Consider the following 18,103-nt stretch of genomic DNA (forward strand, 5'->3'; position numbering starts at 1 on the left):
CAAGCTTCTACCAAAGGACCTGCTCAAATCAATAAAACTTTTATTTCCATACTTAGATACATATATGCTACGCAACTGTGTCTAATGCAACTAGCGTATATCAAGAATACTTATGATTCAGTTAATCCATTAAATGTTGATCTTTAGTTAGTGCATTAGAACTTCATTAACCATATGTACAGTAATCAGGTGCAGTAAAATAGAATAGATCATCACACACAAGAAGCACACATGAACACCATGATATAAGGTGGAAACCCAATGTGGGTGAAAACCACCTGCTACAAGTCGTCTCTATCTTCTTTTAATAAGAAACTTCATTTTACAATAGTTCTGTACCGGTGCAGTCTTATACCAGTACGCAGGCTTCTACCTGCAGAAGGCTACAACCTTCTATCGTTCTCCAGATTCTCCTGGAAGGGAGCTACAACCCCCTTAGCTCTTGTACTAGCCGATCCATTTACTAGTATGTAGGTGCCAACCTACTGAAATGCTCCAATCTTCACTCATTTTCCAACTGCTACTGGAAGGGAGCTACCACTCCCCTTAGCTCTTGTACTAGCTAATGTACTAGTACATAGGTGCCGACCTACAGAAGGCTACCACCTTCTCTTTCTTCCTCCAGGTACCACATTTCATCAATTTTCAGATTGGATACTCTTGAAGCACAACACAATAATTTGAAGGCCACGTTTCATCCAATTTTCATACTGGACCCATCAATATCATTGAAACACAAAATCAATCAATACTAGCATCATCAATCTCTGAATCAATGAAACACTGAAACCCTATCAACAACACAATCACCAGAACACACAGCAGACAACAGAACTCTGCAATAACAATCAGACCCAACTGCAACTTCAAATATCATACTTCATAATGTATACGCTACTATGACGAACCAAAACTGCGTACATACACGCTTTCACTAAACCAACCCGCGTACAGATCTACAAATATTTTCTCATAACTTTGCAGATGTTCCAGACATTAGTCATACCCATAACATGTACAGAACATTACATGCGTCAGTATACAGATCTAGAATAAACAAGATCAAACCATATAGAGATGATTCATTCCAAGCCATTAGATCCCGATCTATCCTTAGATCTTGTTCTCCATCCACCGTTGAGATTCCTCCTTAGCTTAGATCAAGCAATGCATCATAAACCCATAACCTGCATATTGGATCTCATACTTCATCAGATATTCAAGACTTTTTCCATACATTTGCCTAATGATCTTCTTCTCCTTTTATAGTCTTAGGCCTTACTCAATACCATGGTCCAAAACCATTGAGAACCAATACTAGGGACCCAATACCTGGGTTCAACACTTCGGACGCAATACCAAGGACCAAAACCATAGGTCTAAATACCATGGACCCATAAATAAGCTTTCCCACATGTACGTGCTTTTCCATCCATGAAAGTGCATGCATACACATACGTGAATTTTGATCAACAATCCCACGTGTATACGTGTCTTTGTATATAGAGAACCTGCATGTATAACCTGCGTGTATACCCTACTTGTTATATATCGAACCTGCATATATATGTGACTTGGTACATAGTGAACCTGCGTATAACCTACCTATGTACACGACTTGATATATAGTGAACCTGCATATATACTCATCTTTCTTCATTCTTTGTAGTCTGATCATCAATTCTTTGCTACTAACCTGCTGCACTATAATCTGTCATCTTGCCATCAAGGACAACACTTGTATCATAATGCCAACAATCTCCCCCTTTGGACTTGATGGCAAAACTAACTTGTCATACTGAGAACTGTCATCTGATTCCTTTGAGCTATCCTGCATCCCATGTATTCTATCACATCTGATATCTCTTCTATAGATTCATCTAGTTATATATAAGTGAGTTGTTCTTCTACGAGTGGGTTGCCATCAAGTACAACACATGCATCATTATGCCAACAATGTACTTAGCTTGGAGTGGGGGCCCTCCACCTTTGCCTTGCACACTTGAAGAGATTATCAGCTACTGCAAAATCAGTTAATCATCCACAACATTGAACAAAAAAGTGAAGGTAGAACAGGTTCGTCAAATTAACTTAAAGTATTCAGAAGTCTCAATTTAAAATTATACAAATTCTACATATCATAAGCCTTCAATGTTTTGGCTTAGATATAAAATTATGAAACAAACTGATTTAAAATGTCTCTAACAACTATATCTATCCATATCCCATCTATCCAATTTGAACTCATCCATCCTATCACTGAAAAGGTGGAAAATCCCATGAAATCATAAACTGCCCTATTTCCTAGGGATTTCCTGAATGACTGGTCTTGTTTGACCAGCTTTGGTTGAGCATGTTTAAGCTTGGTTTGACCGAACCAATAGGATTTAGTTCAATCCTAGTTCCAAAGATTTCTGGAAATGTGTTTAGCTCATTCCCAAGTGTCCTGCAAATATGACATCCGTGAAGCCATTACGAGAATTTCTGATTCTTTCCAAAAATGCACTTAAAATTCAATTTTCATAAAAACATATAAAAATTGAAAAACTAAATTTATATACCTGAATATGCATAAATACATCAAAATGGGGTGTATGTGATGGAAAATATAGAAATTAAGTGTGTTTTCTTAAGCAAAATTGGACCAAAAATGAGGGCCAATAGGGAGCACATGCAGAAGGACAGGTTCACCAACAAATGGATGAATGATGCATGCGAAGAGATGTGCTCACCAACGAATGAATGGACAAACATGCACCTTCGAAAATAGATGAGCCTGTCAAGCCTTTCAACATGCAAGCAAGGAACAATAAGCAAAAGCTTCATCAAGCGAACTAAATACCATCAAAGACTCTGCGCACTTCGCCATGCGAAGTTGAATCTGTGATACACCATGAAGCCATTTATCACCCAGTAGTATTGAAGTTCGACATGCACTCCAACAATAACACAAATGTACTAGCACTGTCATGTTGAGTCATGTCATGAGTCATGTCACCCACATCTGTACTATGGGCTATGTTGTCAATCAATGTAATGTAATGTGGAATTCCAAGAGACCCATTTTTTGAACAAAGAGTCATGTAAGTCAAACAATCATGAGGGTATTCGAACAACCACAAGGGTCAATTTCAACCTTGGCTATAAATAACCCTCATTTGTACATGAAAGGAATTTTTCACCTCCGCTCCTCCCACATAGCCAAGAGAGTCTGTAATCTTTTCTTTGAGGAGTAAGTAGTGGCTCCAATGCCCCACACTCAGGGTTAGTGATGTATGGTGTAATGATGTGTCTTGGAACTTTCACTTAATTCAGAAGCCCGTTAACAGGCCAACACGTTTTCACACATGTATTGTAATTATTGTAATACTAATCTTTAACACTTGTGATGCATGTTGCTTTAACATGTGTTCTACATCTGAACTATTTCACTTGTTGTAATACATAATCTATAAATGGAAATGTGTTGTATATGCTGTTAACGTTGTCTTGCCCATGTAGACTACTCTCCTGAATACCAGACATACCTTTTACGTAAAACTTGCTGTAACAACTGTTGCACTAATTCGGACTCAATCGTTGAGTGTTGTAGGTGTTATCTTACCTTGTGCGTTGTGACTTCCACATCCGTGTGGACTGCTCCTCCGGAAGCTGTGCACATCTTATTGTGTTGTGTGTTCCTAGCCAAGTTGGGACTTCATCCCAACCAACTTGGGACTTCATCCCAACCAACTTGGGACTTCATCCCAATAAATCTTATAATTGTTTGAATATGTTCATGTTGTGTTTGATCATATGGTATGAATGCTAGTTTGTATGTTGTGTTTGATCATATGGTATCGATGCTAGTTTGTATGTTGTGTTTGATAATATGGGATGAATGTTATTTTGTGTTAATGATGCATATATAGTGAAGGATTTTTCATTGCATTTAATATGGTGATAGTTGAAGATTATTGAATTATTTTATGACATATTTTAGGATAATTTCATGTGTTATTATATTGCAATGAAATAATATATGTATTTTTAAGTGCCAATACCTTGTTTTGTTGAAAGCGAGCTTTGTCAAGGAGGATAGTTTACAAGTATAATTGTATTGGATATGGTAATGAGTGTAAGCCCGTAGTGAAGACTAGTTGCTATTGTATGCAAAAGACAAACATTATGAAAAGGATTCATAGCCATGGAATCTAATTTTTGCATGAAACATATTTAAAATTTTCAATAGAAATTTTTATGATGACATCTTATTATAATTGTATACGTATGATATATGTGAAATGATGGGTATGTTTAGTGAGGGCATATAATGGTTGTAGGAATTATGGAGGGAAACGTATAATGGTTTTAGGCACTACTGGGGAGTGTGCTATTGTGAAGATGTTGGAATACTATGATATGCCTTAATTTTGTAAGCTAAAGTTCATTTGAGATTGCTAGTGGGATGCCATAATAGTGAGCCTCTATAAGTTGTACCCTTATTGCAAAGAAATCCTTGGCAAGGTGTCAGGAAGGGGATATCCAAGACTCTGAAGGTGAGTGAAACAAGGAAGAGGTGAATGGGGTGAATATGTTGTGATAGATTAATGACATATGCTAGATCAAATCAAGAAGGAAATATAAGTTTACGTGTTGTTAGAAAAGAAAATGAGTTGGATCTTACCTATGGTAGCAAAATATATATTCATACATAGTATTGGAGTGATTTTCACACTTTCAATTGTGTTATGAATCTATATGACACAATTATGAAATTGAAATTCATATGGATCGAATAATTATTGTATATATGGATATAATATGCATGTTTACTTTGATGCTTGTCATAGGCATAAGTTGTAATGCTGAAGATCTTGGAAGTATCCCAAGGTAGTGAAAGGAATGATTAAACAAGGAAGTATATATATATTGAAGTTAGTTAAATTTATCATATTAATAACAAGGATCTAGTTTTTCATTTGTAAATATATATTGATTCATTATCATTATTTAAAATAAAATAAAAATAATTCACATTTATTTTAATATAGGTAGTCTAATTAATACAATAAATGGTTTTTTTCCATAGATTCTTTTTATTAATTTTGCATGAAATTCGACATAAATTTTTAAAAGGAAGTTTAAGTTGTTTAATCTATAGAGTTCAAGTGCTCCAATTTTTTTTCAAAACATGAAACTCATTTATGTATTTTAAAATGAATTTTAATAACAATAAATCACAATCTCACTCAAAATTATATAATAATAATAATTTATATATTAATTAAGGTACTTATTTTAATATTTATATAATTAAATAAACAACTTACTCAAAATGTTTGAAGAAAATATGAACACAACCTTGTAATGTAAAGTCCCACCTAATTATTATTGTAATAAGGGTGATAACTGCATAGTAGCATAGTCCCTACCTCTTTGGGCGAGGTCCACATTTTTTCGTTATATGAGAACAATTATTTTTTATTGTTATAATGCTATGTTTCTGCAAACCACATTTTCGCACTTCGTACAACTTTGCAATCGTTACAATATTTGCCCCCAACCATTGAAGATATAGAGTAATTAACCATGTCTTTTCTTGATTTGTAAACTACTGTGGATATTCCACTCGATAGTTCATGACAACATATATGATAATATTATATTAAAATTTTTGAATTTCTACACTATTACAATTTTGTTAAATTTCTAGATCTTTAAATTTCACTGTAATTATTGCATGCATGCGGATGGAAATTAAGCAGAAAATAGAGAATGATAAAATAAGCTCTCTCACACACATTAGGCATAAGATATGCTTTGGGAAACCCTCTCGGGAGAAAACCCAGCTGGAAGGTGAGTCCGATTCACTCTCTTTCTTTGTCTAGAAAATAAGGTTGCATGTACAAATAAGTGGGCTACTATAGTGCAAAAATCCTCTTTGTGTGCTTTACCTCCTATCTCTCCTGGATATTTTTTCTCAGCTATGAAACAAAATTCTCTCGAAATAATGGAATGCCTCTTCCTCCTAGTGGCCTAGTTATCACACAACATGATAGTCTACTAGTGGTTCATTTTGACTACATCATATCTTAACTAGAGTTACAATATAGAATCTTATAGAGTCTTTTACATCAAAAACACGTGGCTAGACCCTTTTACATGAATAATGGGGGTTGAAGTGACATCATTTCGAATTATAGGTGTGAAAACAAGAAGGTCAACTTCTAAGTGACATAATTTTTGCATATGGACTCTAATTGACACGCTTCTTGCATTGTTGGAAAGATCTATGTGTGTATAATAACATGAAAAGGTGTTACGCTAAAGTGGAAACTTTTTACCCCCCAAAAATATCGTTTGATTCCTCAAAATGCTCCTGGAAGGTTTCATACTTTGTTTTGCCAAACTGGTTCTCACTGGTAAAAACAGTCTGTTGAGCCTTCAAATATCTTCAAAATTTCATCCACTTTCACCTTTATTGCCACCATTTCACTCACATGTCACAACTCCCTAACCATATAACCTTTCATTAGCCTCTATTTTCATGATCATATGGGGTTACATTTGTGTTTTCCAAAAGTTAATGATTTCTAGTATTATAAGTGAATTAATGGTTGAAAATTAGAAAAATGACATATACTTTCTAATACCTAAAAGTGGTTTGGGTTTCATGACATGTGTAGGTCATTTGAAAGCTTCCAAATCCCCCTTATGTGGCCTCCAATTCTCAAATTCGAATTCCCTTCAGGGTATCGAAGGAGAATTGGATAAAGGTCAAAGAGAATATGTGTCTCATCATTAACTATTTGGGTTGTAACTATATGATATTTTATGGATCTAGGGAGAGAATAGTGGATCTCCATCAATGTGATAGCTTCTTATGTTATTGTATAAATAGGAGAGCCTTCTCCTTTCAAAAGGCATGTGTAAAGTTTGGGAAATTCTCATGTTTTGAATATAGAATTTGGATTTGGCACCATGCTCATGAGTGATGTTCACTTTGATTTGGTTATGCTTGCATTTGGAGCCTCTCAACTTTCCATCTCTCATGCTTTTGGATTGGCCACCTAATATGTGTGAGATGTATCATATTCTTTTCATTTGAAGCATTGTTTTCATTTCATTTATGTAGTTAAAATTATATTGCTTTTGAGTTTCATAGATTTGAATTAATTCCTTGTTACCATTAGAATTCCATTTCTGAAAAGAGTAGTGTGATTTTCGTTTAAAATCTAATTTGTGTACAAAAGGAAAACCAAGGATTTAAGTTAAATTCTCTTCCTATCAAATTATGAATCACAACTAAAAATCATCCTTTTGCATTTCTTGAATTGTTTCTTGAATTCCAATTTATGATTTGATGCAATGGTAATGTTGTTGGAGTAGAACTATGAGGAAGGACAACTAGGACCTCCTAAGTTAGGAGCCTCTTCTCTTGCTTTATACACATCACAAACTGTTGCTCTTTAGTTTCTGTTCTTGAGGACAATACTATGGGAAGGACAACCAGGGCCTCCTAGGTTAGGAGCCTCTTCCTTCGCTTACTACATCTTGAATTAGAGACTTGGTTTGTCATTATTCAATTTCATAGTTATATTAATCTAAATTGAAAGTTATTTTCTAGCATATATAGTGCACACACACTTCGCAAGTTTTACGAAAACCCCGGGTTGACAATTAAATGATAGGTACTTAATTTGCCTCAACATTTTGGCATCATTGCCAGGGAAGTGTGCATAGGAACTAGCTTTCAGTCTAAAGTTCATTTTCAACTTTTTCATTCATAGATGCATAGTTAAAACATGTAAAAGCATAAATCATTTAGCTACATACATTTCGATCATTTTTGTAGAATAAATTTTTCAATACTAAACCATTTATGGATGAAAGATCTAGAATGTAGATAAAACATTCTTTGGAGCGCAAGGACTATACCAAATAATGGTTTCAGTAGGTGACTACATCACGAAATTCATTCATCTTCAATCAATATTTGCATTGAATCCAAAGATGAAAATAATTTCTCATGTCCTCATACACAATCAGGTATTTTTTGTAAATTTGGATATGAGCATTTTAGAAATCCTAATCCGTAAATGGCTCCATTGGAAATATTCATATACTTAAAAAATAAAAAAAATTCTTTCAAGTAAGATAAACTAGGATAATAAAATCAAGCTTGACTGCACTTTTTTAAAGTTTTTTATTAAAAATTAAAAAATTTTAGATTTTATTTATTTTCCTGCATTCATTTTTTTTAGTGGCTCAGTAAGAACAAATCATTCGCCAACCTGATAGAAATATTTTAAATAAAAAAATCATGTTTATAAAGAAGGAAAATGTGAAATTTTGAAATGCAAAATCATTTCTTTTCACTCTGTTCTGATTTCCAGATTTTAATGTGTAAAAGAACTCATGGAAAATTGATAAGTAAGCTCTCATGTGACCTGGAAGAAAAACATTTCAATGTGTTAGCTTAAAATCGAAATTCAAAATTCATCATAAAAAAAATATTACTCTGAATTTGATCTAATTTGCTGCATAAATGGCGCATCAACAATGAGCCCGATTTGATTCATATCACACGCATCCATCACGATCCAACTCCTGGAGAACTTTCTCCTATAAGAACTATGGCTGGGAAAAATATTGAACTTATCAGTGACTGTCCACTTGCGACCATGTTGAAAGAATTCAAACAGTTGAAGAAAAGATATCCTGATAGGATTCTCATTGCTTCCATTATGGAGGAGTATGATAGAGCTGCTTGGAAGGAGCTTATAGAATGAGTAGAAGAAATTGGAGTTGATGCATTTGAGATTAACTTCTCTTGTCCTCACGGGATGCCTAAGCGCAAGATGGGTGCTGCAATCAGAAAAGACTATGCATTATTGGAGGAGGTTTGTGGTTGGGTAAATGAGAAAGAAACAATCCGAGTTTTGGCAAAGCTGATTCCAAGAGTGACAGAGATTGTTGAGCTAGCGAAAGTGGAGTTGAGGGCAAGAAGTGAAGGAATTGCGACTATGAGAGTAATGGGAATAAATATTGACATATTACAGCCTGAACCTTGTGTAGAGGGTTATTCAACCCCGAGTGGATATTCTTCAAAAGTTATTCATCCAATTTCTCTTGCAAAAGAAATGTCTATTTCATAGATGAAGAAGTCCAATTTTCTTTATCCAATGTTATCACTTTCTAGCATAGGAGGGGTTGAAAATGGAGGTCATGCTGCTGAGTTTATACTACTTGGAGCAAACACTGTTAAGATCTGCATTGGGGTCAATCTTCCATAATTGAGAATCAAAAGAGGACCTACTCGACAGTATGTGTGTCTGGTTGATGCCGAAGGAAATCACACCATGCATCCAAATGGTTATCCAGATAGCCATGTTTGCATTTCTATTCTTCATGCACCCGGGGATAATCCAAATGGCTATGAGTTTGCTAGAAGCCAGACTTACCCATGGACATGAAAGATCCAACAACTCTATTTAGAAAATATTTAAGCGGATTTCGGCTAGATCTGGCCTGTAGGCACATATTTCTCCCGAATTGTGCAATCTAGATGTCACAGTTTCCAAATTCATACAAATAACTGAGCCTGTGGAAAATAAAAAGATATCTAGAATCTTGAAGGCAAATTTCTGGCAGAGAGGCAGATTTCTGCGCACCAAATTACTGTTATCGGTGTGCTAATGCACTCGCCTATCCATACACGTGGCAAGATGCATGATTCAACACTGCCCAGTCATATAATTGAAGGAAAATGCTACGTATAAGGCAGTTAGTTATGCTGCTCTTTAGACTACTTTTGCAGAATAACAGAGCGTTGGAGTCAATACCATTTGAAATTTTTGTTGGGTCAACATCCTCCAGGTAGAAGTGCAATTCAACTTACTAGATGCATCAAAATTTAGATGTTGTATGTGGTTGCATATCATTCAAATCTAGTCTCGTCTAGAGGTTGTGTCAAACAATCATTCAGAAGGGACAAAATTATCAGATAATGGGAAAAAAGGACTGAAAGGGATAATAATTTTCATAATTCTTCTAGCAAGTTTGCCAAAAGTGAAAGCAAATTTCTCTCATCTTCAAAGTGTCGAGATGGCAGTATCTATACTTAATTCTTGATAACTCAAACCAAGGGTGATGCCAGATTGTTCATTCAAGGACAAAGATGATGAAATTGTTGATAGAGAAGGGTGAGGTTAAAGAAGTTTAGTTAGTTTTTGATGGCTTGGTGGGTGAGGGCCATAGGCCCTCTCTAGTTACTTTTACAACCCTCGTACGTGCTCTTACTGCCCAGAAACATTACAAGCAACTGAAATCAGTCATGTCTCGGATAGCAGAGTATGGAATGAAGCCAGATGTTATTCTTTACAATGCCATTCTCAATGGTTTCTGCCAAGCTAGGGAGATTGACAAAGTAATGGACATTTTTAGGAAAATGAAACAAAGTGGCTGCTCACCAACAACAAGCACATTCAATACCATAATCAAAGGGTATGGTATTCTGGGACAGCCTAAGGAGGCCAGCAAGGTGTTAAAGATGATGCATGAAACAAATGTAAAGCCCAATATCAAGACTTATAATATACTTATAAATGCTTGGTGTGCGAAGAACAACTTGACAGAAGCACAAAAAATAATGAGCGACATGAGAGCTTCTGATATTTTACCTGATGTTGTCTCTTATAATACATTAGCTAAGGCTTATGCAAAAAGTTGAGAAGCATATAAGGTAGAAGAATTGGTCATAGGGATGCAAAATGAATATCTGAGGCCAAATGAGCGCACTTGTGGCATTATTATCAATGGTTATTGCAAATAAGGTAGAATGGATGATGCACTTAAAGTATTATATAGGATGAAATATCTAGAGGTGCCTCCAAATTTGGTTGTTCTGAATGTCGAAGCAAGAAATAAGAGAAAGAATAAAAAAACATGAGACAAAATTAATTGAATAAAGGCACAATAGCTCACTTAACTAAACTTAATTTCAAATTGAATTTTGTTAAGGTTGAATTCTTGCATTGTTGAAATCATGCTCAAAATTTATCATCGGTTTGTCTAATGTTATTTTTTTAAGCATGATGTAGGGAAGAAGAAGAAATATAAACAACACTTTATCTGCAGGGTTCGTTGATGAATTTTTGATCGAAGATTATTTTGCAGGAATCATTAAGCATTCGAAAAATAATATTTCTTTATCTTTATGAAATGCTATGGTTCAAACATAAATTGAGGAAATTGTGCATATTGTCATTTTTTTAGAAATTGGATTTATTATCACAATTGTGAAATTGGACTAACCATGATAATTGGAAACGAAGACACCTCATGAACCTATTTTACTAGCATTAATTATGCATTTTTTTGTGTATGTAACGAGAGAAATTGATCACTTTGTTGGCATTATGATACGAGTGTTGTTCTTGATGGCAACTCATTCACAGGTCAATTCAATTTTGGTAAAAGGCAACTCAATAAAACAGGTATATTCAGAGGTAACAAGGCAGTGGTATAGAAGAACAGGAAGATGGATCTGAGGCCTAATGATTAGAATAAAGGAGGTAAAGCAAAAGGATGACGAAAATAAATTTAAGAAGTATACGCAGGTCCACTTAGTCAAAACACCGTATACACGGTGGTTCAGAGAACAAAAAGAGCATATACGTATACACGCACTCCCACAAGAGGAAAAGAGCATACATGCTAGAAAACCAAGGTTTTGGTCTTAGGTATTTTGTCCAAGTTATTTTGGGTCCAAGGTATTTAGTCTGAGTTATTGACCCTAGGTATTTGGTCTAAGGTATTGGTCCAAGGTATTGACAAAGGGCCTAAATCTATAAGGAGGAGAAGATCATAAGGCCATATGTGCAAGTGTAAGGGTTTCTAAGGAATACTTCTATCTAAAGTATATTTTATGTTGAAGGGGCTATGTTTGTGATTTGATCTGAAATACTTTATGCATCTTAAATTCAATGTTGGATCAGGATCATGGGACCTAAAATCACTTATTACTTAATGATCTAATATTGGTTGGGCTAGATCTGATTATGTACACCTGCTTTATTCTTTAATGTCATGATTTGGGTTTTTCTGAAGTCCGAAAGTGCATCGAAGTTATGAATTAATATTTGCAGATCTGTACGCTGGTTCATCTCTACAAAAGCGTGTGTACACACAGGTTCTACTCTTAAAAATAGCATATACAAAAGAAAAGCCTCTTCTTTAGATCTGACTGATCTATATAATCAATTTTGTTATTTTACTGTTATCTGCCAATGAAATCTTCTTAGATCTGAATGTAAAACTGAATGCACAAGTAGTTTGGCGTCTGATTGATTGATTAAATAAGTGACAAGGGTGATCTCTGTTATTGCCTATGTAAAGCTCTATAAATAGACAATGGATAGTCAGCATACTGCTAGTTGGTACAGACTTGATTTAGAAATTTTATGTTTCAGTAGTCTTGAAGGTATATGCAGGTTTGATTACAGGAAGTAGCATATACACGCAGGTTGGGTTCAGTAAAGTAGCGTATACATTCTGATGCATGATTTTTGAGGTTGTAGCTGGTTCTGAATGATGATGTAGGTTTCTGGGTTCAGCACAGTGTTATGGTGACAGTGATCTGATTGTTCAGATTAACTGATTGTTGGTTAATGCAGTTTGAGTTTCAAAGTTCCTAAAGGGTCCAGTATGAAAATTTGATGAAATGAGGCCTTCATGTGTATTTTTGTGTACCAGGAGCATCCAATCTAAAAATTTATGAAACGTGGTCCCTGGAGGAAGAGAGAAGGTTTAGCCTTCTGTAGGTTGGCACCTACATACTAGTAATCATGTTGGCTAGTAAAAGAGCTAGTGGGTTGCAGCTTCCTTCCAGTAGAAGCTGGAAAATGAGGGAAGATTGTAGCCTTCTATAGGTGGGTGCCTATGTACTGGTATGAGTCTACACCAGCACAAGATTGTAAACATATTTTCTTATTATTAAAAGAAGACAGAGATGACAACAGCAGGTGGTTTTCACCCACATTGGGTGTCCACTTTAAATCTTGGTGTTCATGTGTGTTGCTTATGTGTGATGGTTTATTCTATTTTTACTGCTTTGTTTAATAAGTTATTGATGCACTGGTTAAAGATCAACACATGATAAATTGTCTAAATCACAAGTTTTCTGGGTGTATGCTAGTTTCTCTAATCATAGTTGCGTGTACACGCTAGTTCACTTTACAGAAGTAGCGTATATAAATCTATTTGAGAAAAGAAAAATTATTGATCAGATAATACTGATTCACCCCCCTCTCAGTATTATTTGCAATAATTGGTATTAGAGCAAGTCCTTCTGAAGGAGCTTGATCGCTTGAAGGAAGATCTTTCAAGATGAATAATCACAAAGGCATGGGATCCATCAAACCACCAATCTTCAATGGGAGCAACTTAGTATATTGGAAAATAAGAACCAAAGCTTATCTACAATCACTTGGAGCATATGTTTGGGAAATTATAGAAGGAGGATATCAATTTCCTCAACAAGTCCTACAGACTCTGCAGGTAAGAAGTTATACGAAACCAATGCCAAAGTTGTCAATACATTATTGGGAAGTCTGTTAGAATCAGAATTTGTCAAAGTCATGCAACTCAAGACAGCCAAAGAAATATGGGACAAAATCATTCAAAGCTATGAAGGAGACTCTCAAGTAAAACGTGCTAAGCTTCAAACTCTCAGAATTCAGTATGAAACTCTTAAGATGCATAGTGATGAGAGTGTTGCTAGTTACTTCTTATGTATATATGAGATTGTTAATTGTATGAAGAATCTGGGTGAAGAGATAAAGGAAGTTACATTAGTGGAGAAAATTTTGAGATCTTTGTCTTCTAAATTTGAGTCAAAAGTGTCTACCATAGAAGAAAAAAAGGATCTTCAAACTATTATAGTGACTCAACTCCATGGAATCCTAACTACCTTTGAAATGAGAAAAGGAGGTCCATCAAATATGAGAGAAGTCACATTTAAAGCATTAGCAAAAGGAAAAGAAAAGGAAGAGCACCATGAATCAGGACACATTTCAGAAGAAGAAGATGAGGTAAATTTTGTCAAGAAGCTTCAACGGGGTTCCGGAAGATTCAGAGGTAAGCTACCTTTCAAATGCTTTGCTTGTGGTAGAGTTGGTCACTATGCTACCAAATGTCCTCATAAAGATAAATATGAAAAAGGGAAGGAATATGCAAAAGATAATAGAAAACAAGTTGTGAATAGAAGGAGTTATTATACGCATGAAGATAGTGATGGTTTATCTAATAGTGATGAAGATGAAACTGAAAAATATTATATACTTCTCATGGCCTATGACAATGATGATTTTCTGGATGCATTAGAAGAGGAATATTTTCTTGAAGAAATCACTAAACTCAAAATCTGTTGAGAAGAAAAGAATATGATCATAGATACTTTGACACACCAACTTGCTGAAAGAGAAAAACACAATGAAAATCTAGAATGTGAAATTGTGGGTCTAAGAAAAGATCTTGAGAAGACAAAATCTCTCAATCTTAGATTTACTAAAGGATCAGAAACTTTAAATGAAATTATCAAAGTTCAACGTTCTCCTCTGATAAAGAGAGGTCTTGGATATACTGAAGAATCATCTCAATCACATAAGCCGTCAACCTCCACCAAAAGCTATCTTGATGCAGCAAAGATGAGTGAACAGTATGTCCATCGTCAGCAAAGGCCTAAAACTACTCATGAGGTAATCATACTCAATTTACTCCAAGGATGAATATCAGTAGAAGCTGCAACCAATAGGTAAACAATGTCAAAAGATTCTATGATCACAGAAACTTCTTTAATGGGCAATGTTTTTCATGTAATAACTTTGGACACAAGGCTATTCAATGTGTTTCTTACAAAACCATCATAACTAGAGAAGCACGAAATCAAAGAAGTGCAATAGGAATCAAGAAAATTTCCTATAATAACTTTTCTCCTCTTGAAAATGAAATAGAATGCTTGATTTGTAACAACTTTGGTGATGAAGAATCTGAATGCAGGAGAAAATTTAAGCCAACATTTCAAAAGAATAAAACGCCATTAAATCCCAAGATATGGAGAAGGAAGGAATCTCAATCAGAAAGATGTGGTATAGCTTTGTATACAGAAGAACAAGAAAATCAGTGATACAGTGACAGTATGCTCCAAACACATGATAGGTGATCAAGAGAAACTTCATTCATATAATGCTTTAGAAAAGGAAAAGAATGTCTCATTTGGAAATGAAACTCTAGCTATCATTAAAGGTAAAGGCTCTGTTTTCTTGAAAGAAAAGGTTAAAGATGGAAATGCGATGTATGTAGATGGTTTAAAGCATAACCTATTGAGTGTCAGTCAAATGTGTGATCAAGGAAATGAAGTGGTGTTTCAATCAAACAGATGCATCGTTCGTGAACTTAGTACAGGAAAGACCATGATAAAAGGTACAAGAACTAGAAACAACTTATAAATACTCAAAGGAGGACAACAAAAATGCTATCTAAGAAAAATAGATGAAAACTGGTTGTGGCATAGAAGATAGGGACATCTAAGCTTTTCTCAAATACGAAAACCATGCAGGCTCAAGGAAGTTCATGATCTTCCATATATCAGCATCCTAGAAAATATTATATGCAAACCATGTCAAATTGGTGAGCAAACCAGAGTTCACTTCATTGAAAAGGAAGGGTCAGCAAGTAAGCCTCTTGAACTCATCCATACTGATTTATGTGGACCAACAAGGAAAAATTCACCTCGTGGAGAAGAATACTTTATTTTGTTTATTGATGATTTTTCCAGGATGTGTTGGATAGGTCTTCTAAAACATAAAGATGAAGCATTTGAAAAGTTTAAAGCCTTCAAAGCTTTAGTTGAAAATGAATTAGATCGAAAAATTAAATGTCTCAGATCTGATCGAGGGGGAGAATTCATATTAGATGAATTCTTTGACTTTTGTGAACAACATGGAATAAAAAAACAATTCTCCACCACAAGAACTCCTCAGCAAAATGTTGTGGTAGAAAGGATGAATAGAATAGTTCAAAAATGGCTCAAGCTATTCTAGATTAATCTAGAACTCCTACAACCTTTTGGGGTGAAGTTGCATTTGCTACTGTGACTATTCTCAACAAAGTGAATGTTCAGGTAAATATCAATCAAACTCCACATGAACTTTGGTATGGTAATCCTCCTACTGTAAAACACTTTAAAGTTTTTGGAAGGAAATGTTTTATCGAAAGGACTAATGAAAAACTTGGTAAGTTTGAACCTAGAGTAGACAAAGGTCTTCTTCTGGGTTATTCTTCTAGAAGTAAAGGTGTTACATAGTAGTTTGTCACCGACCCCACATTCCCTGATCCCGGACACTGCCGGTCCATGTTATTGACATTTGATTTGTGTCATGTTGCAAAATATGTGTCAGTGTCTTCCTTGTCATATCAGGAATGTTACACAAAAATATCGTCACCATGATTATTTGCAGTCAGTATGGGTCTCTAATCACTTGTACTGTCCTCCTACGCAAGTCTCAGACCTCAGCTCTTCAAATCAAGATTTGGAAATGAGAGAAAGACATTAAAAATCAATGTAACTCTGGTTCTGCAGTTTCTCTCATAGTCACCTGCGGTCCCACACCTTCTGTGTACAAAAGCTGCGGACCTACCCGCTCTGTCCCTAACGGTGTAGGTGCAGACCCCTGTGAAAGTCAAAAGGCGCAAGTTTTATCTTAAAAAACTCACTTTGGGTCAATTCTAGAGGTTTCTAGAAGGAATTTTGATGTGGATTGTTCGCTCTGAGGTGGTTCATGCATCCCAAAAGAGAAGGAGCTAATCCCTTGATGAGAGGAGCTATCCCTTTGAAGGAGGACTTTATCCCTTTGAAGGAGGACCTAGTAACCTCCCTCCATTGCACTATAAATACAGGCATTGGGCTGGTTGCTAGGGAGGTTAGAAGCTGAAAATTTTTGAGGGTAAATGCTGGTGAAATCAAGACTTCCTAGTTAAGCCTAAAGAGGAGAGATCACATACCTTTTTGGTTTCATTGGGGAGTGAGTGAAACTTGTCAAAGTAGAGGAGACTTCTTGCTGGACCCTGGGAGGAGCTTGTACAGCGTCAAGGCAAAGGTTGTAAGGTTCTTCTTCTTTTGAATTAATACAATCAAACTCATTTTTCTCAACAACTATCTTATGTTATTTGTTTCATGGACTCCTTGACTTTCATGATAAATATGTTTTATGAAATTGGCTTTTTAGGTGCTAATTAATTTGTTTGCCTTGTTTGTGTTTGCAGATTCACGAAGAGGAGCTCATTTGGATCGAAGGAGCGAGGGCATCCACAAGCTAGCGTTGGACCTAAGGTAGGCCCTAAAAACACTTGTTTGCTATTGTTTATTAAAGCATATTTAGAGAAAGATAGTATCTGGTTGGTTTGCTTGTCATTAGGTCTTCTTTAGATTCTAGGAAGGTCTATCTTGTCCACAAGATCGACTTGTTCCATGTGACAGAATGGCGACTCCACTGGGGACTTGATTGTTTTCCTTGTTTATACTTTGACCTGAGAAACTCTATTTTTGTTTCTGTTTTTGACTTGATGATTGTGGGATTGGGTGGATTTAGTTAATTTTGAGTTAGTTTTTATTTTTCATAGTTTTGGGAGAAGTATGCACCCTCTGAGTTAAGCATAGTGCGTACCTGTACGTGCTTTTGCTTTGTGCACAGAGCATGAACACACCTGTGTAAATAGGCTGCCTGCGTACCCTGTCAAAATTTTGAGAAATTTTAAATTTTTCTCTTTTTTATCACTTTAGAATTTGTTTATAGGTTTTAGCCATTGCCCAGACCTGCATGTACCCTGTCAAAAACTTTCCTTGGTTTAATTTCACTAGTGTTAGGGTTTTAGGTGAAATTCCTAGGAGTTTTGCTTGTTGGGTTTGTTTTTCATTTTGGTTGTGTAGTGGCTCTGAGCTTAGAAGCTGTAGGGACTTCAGATCACCTTAGTGTCTACCAGCCTTCTTATGAGTCTGACCATGTATGAAATCTCCCCTTGTTTGAGGAATCCGCATTGAGTTTTCTCTTTACAAAACTTC

The 18,103-nt window shown here is 35.5% G+C and overlaps 1 pseudogene; it reads left to right on the forward strand.

The window, feature by feature from the left end:
* Positions 1-8,618: 8,618 nt before the first annotated feature.
* On the forward strand, positions 8,619-9,278 carry LOC149217364 (dihydropyrimidine dehydrogenase (NADP(+)), chloroplastic pseudogene; annotated as a pseudogene).
* Positions 9,279-18,103: the final 8,825 nt, after the last annotated feature.

Source organism: Pinus tabuliformis, chromosome 1_1, assembly GCF_031772625.1.
Source record: "Pinus tabuliformis cultivar Carrire ecotype Pingquan chromosome 1_1, CPIR1, whole genome shotgun sequence".
In the NCBI taxonomy this organism is placed as follows: domain Eukaryota; kingdom Viridiplantae; phylum Streptophyta; class Pinopsida; order Pinales; family Pinaceae; genus Pinus; species Pinus tabuliformis.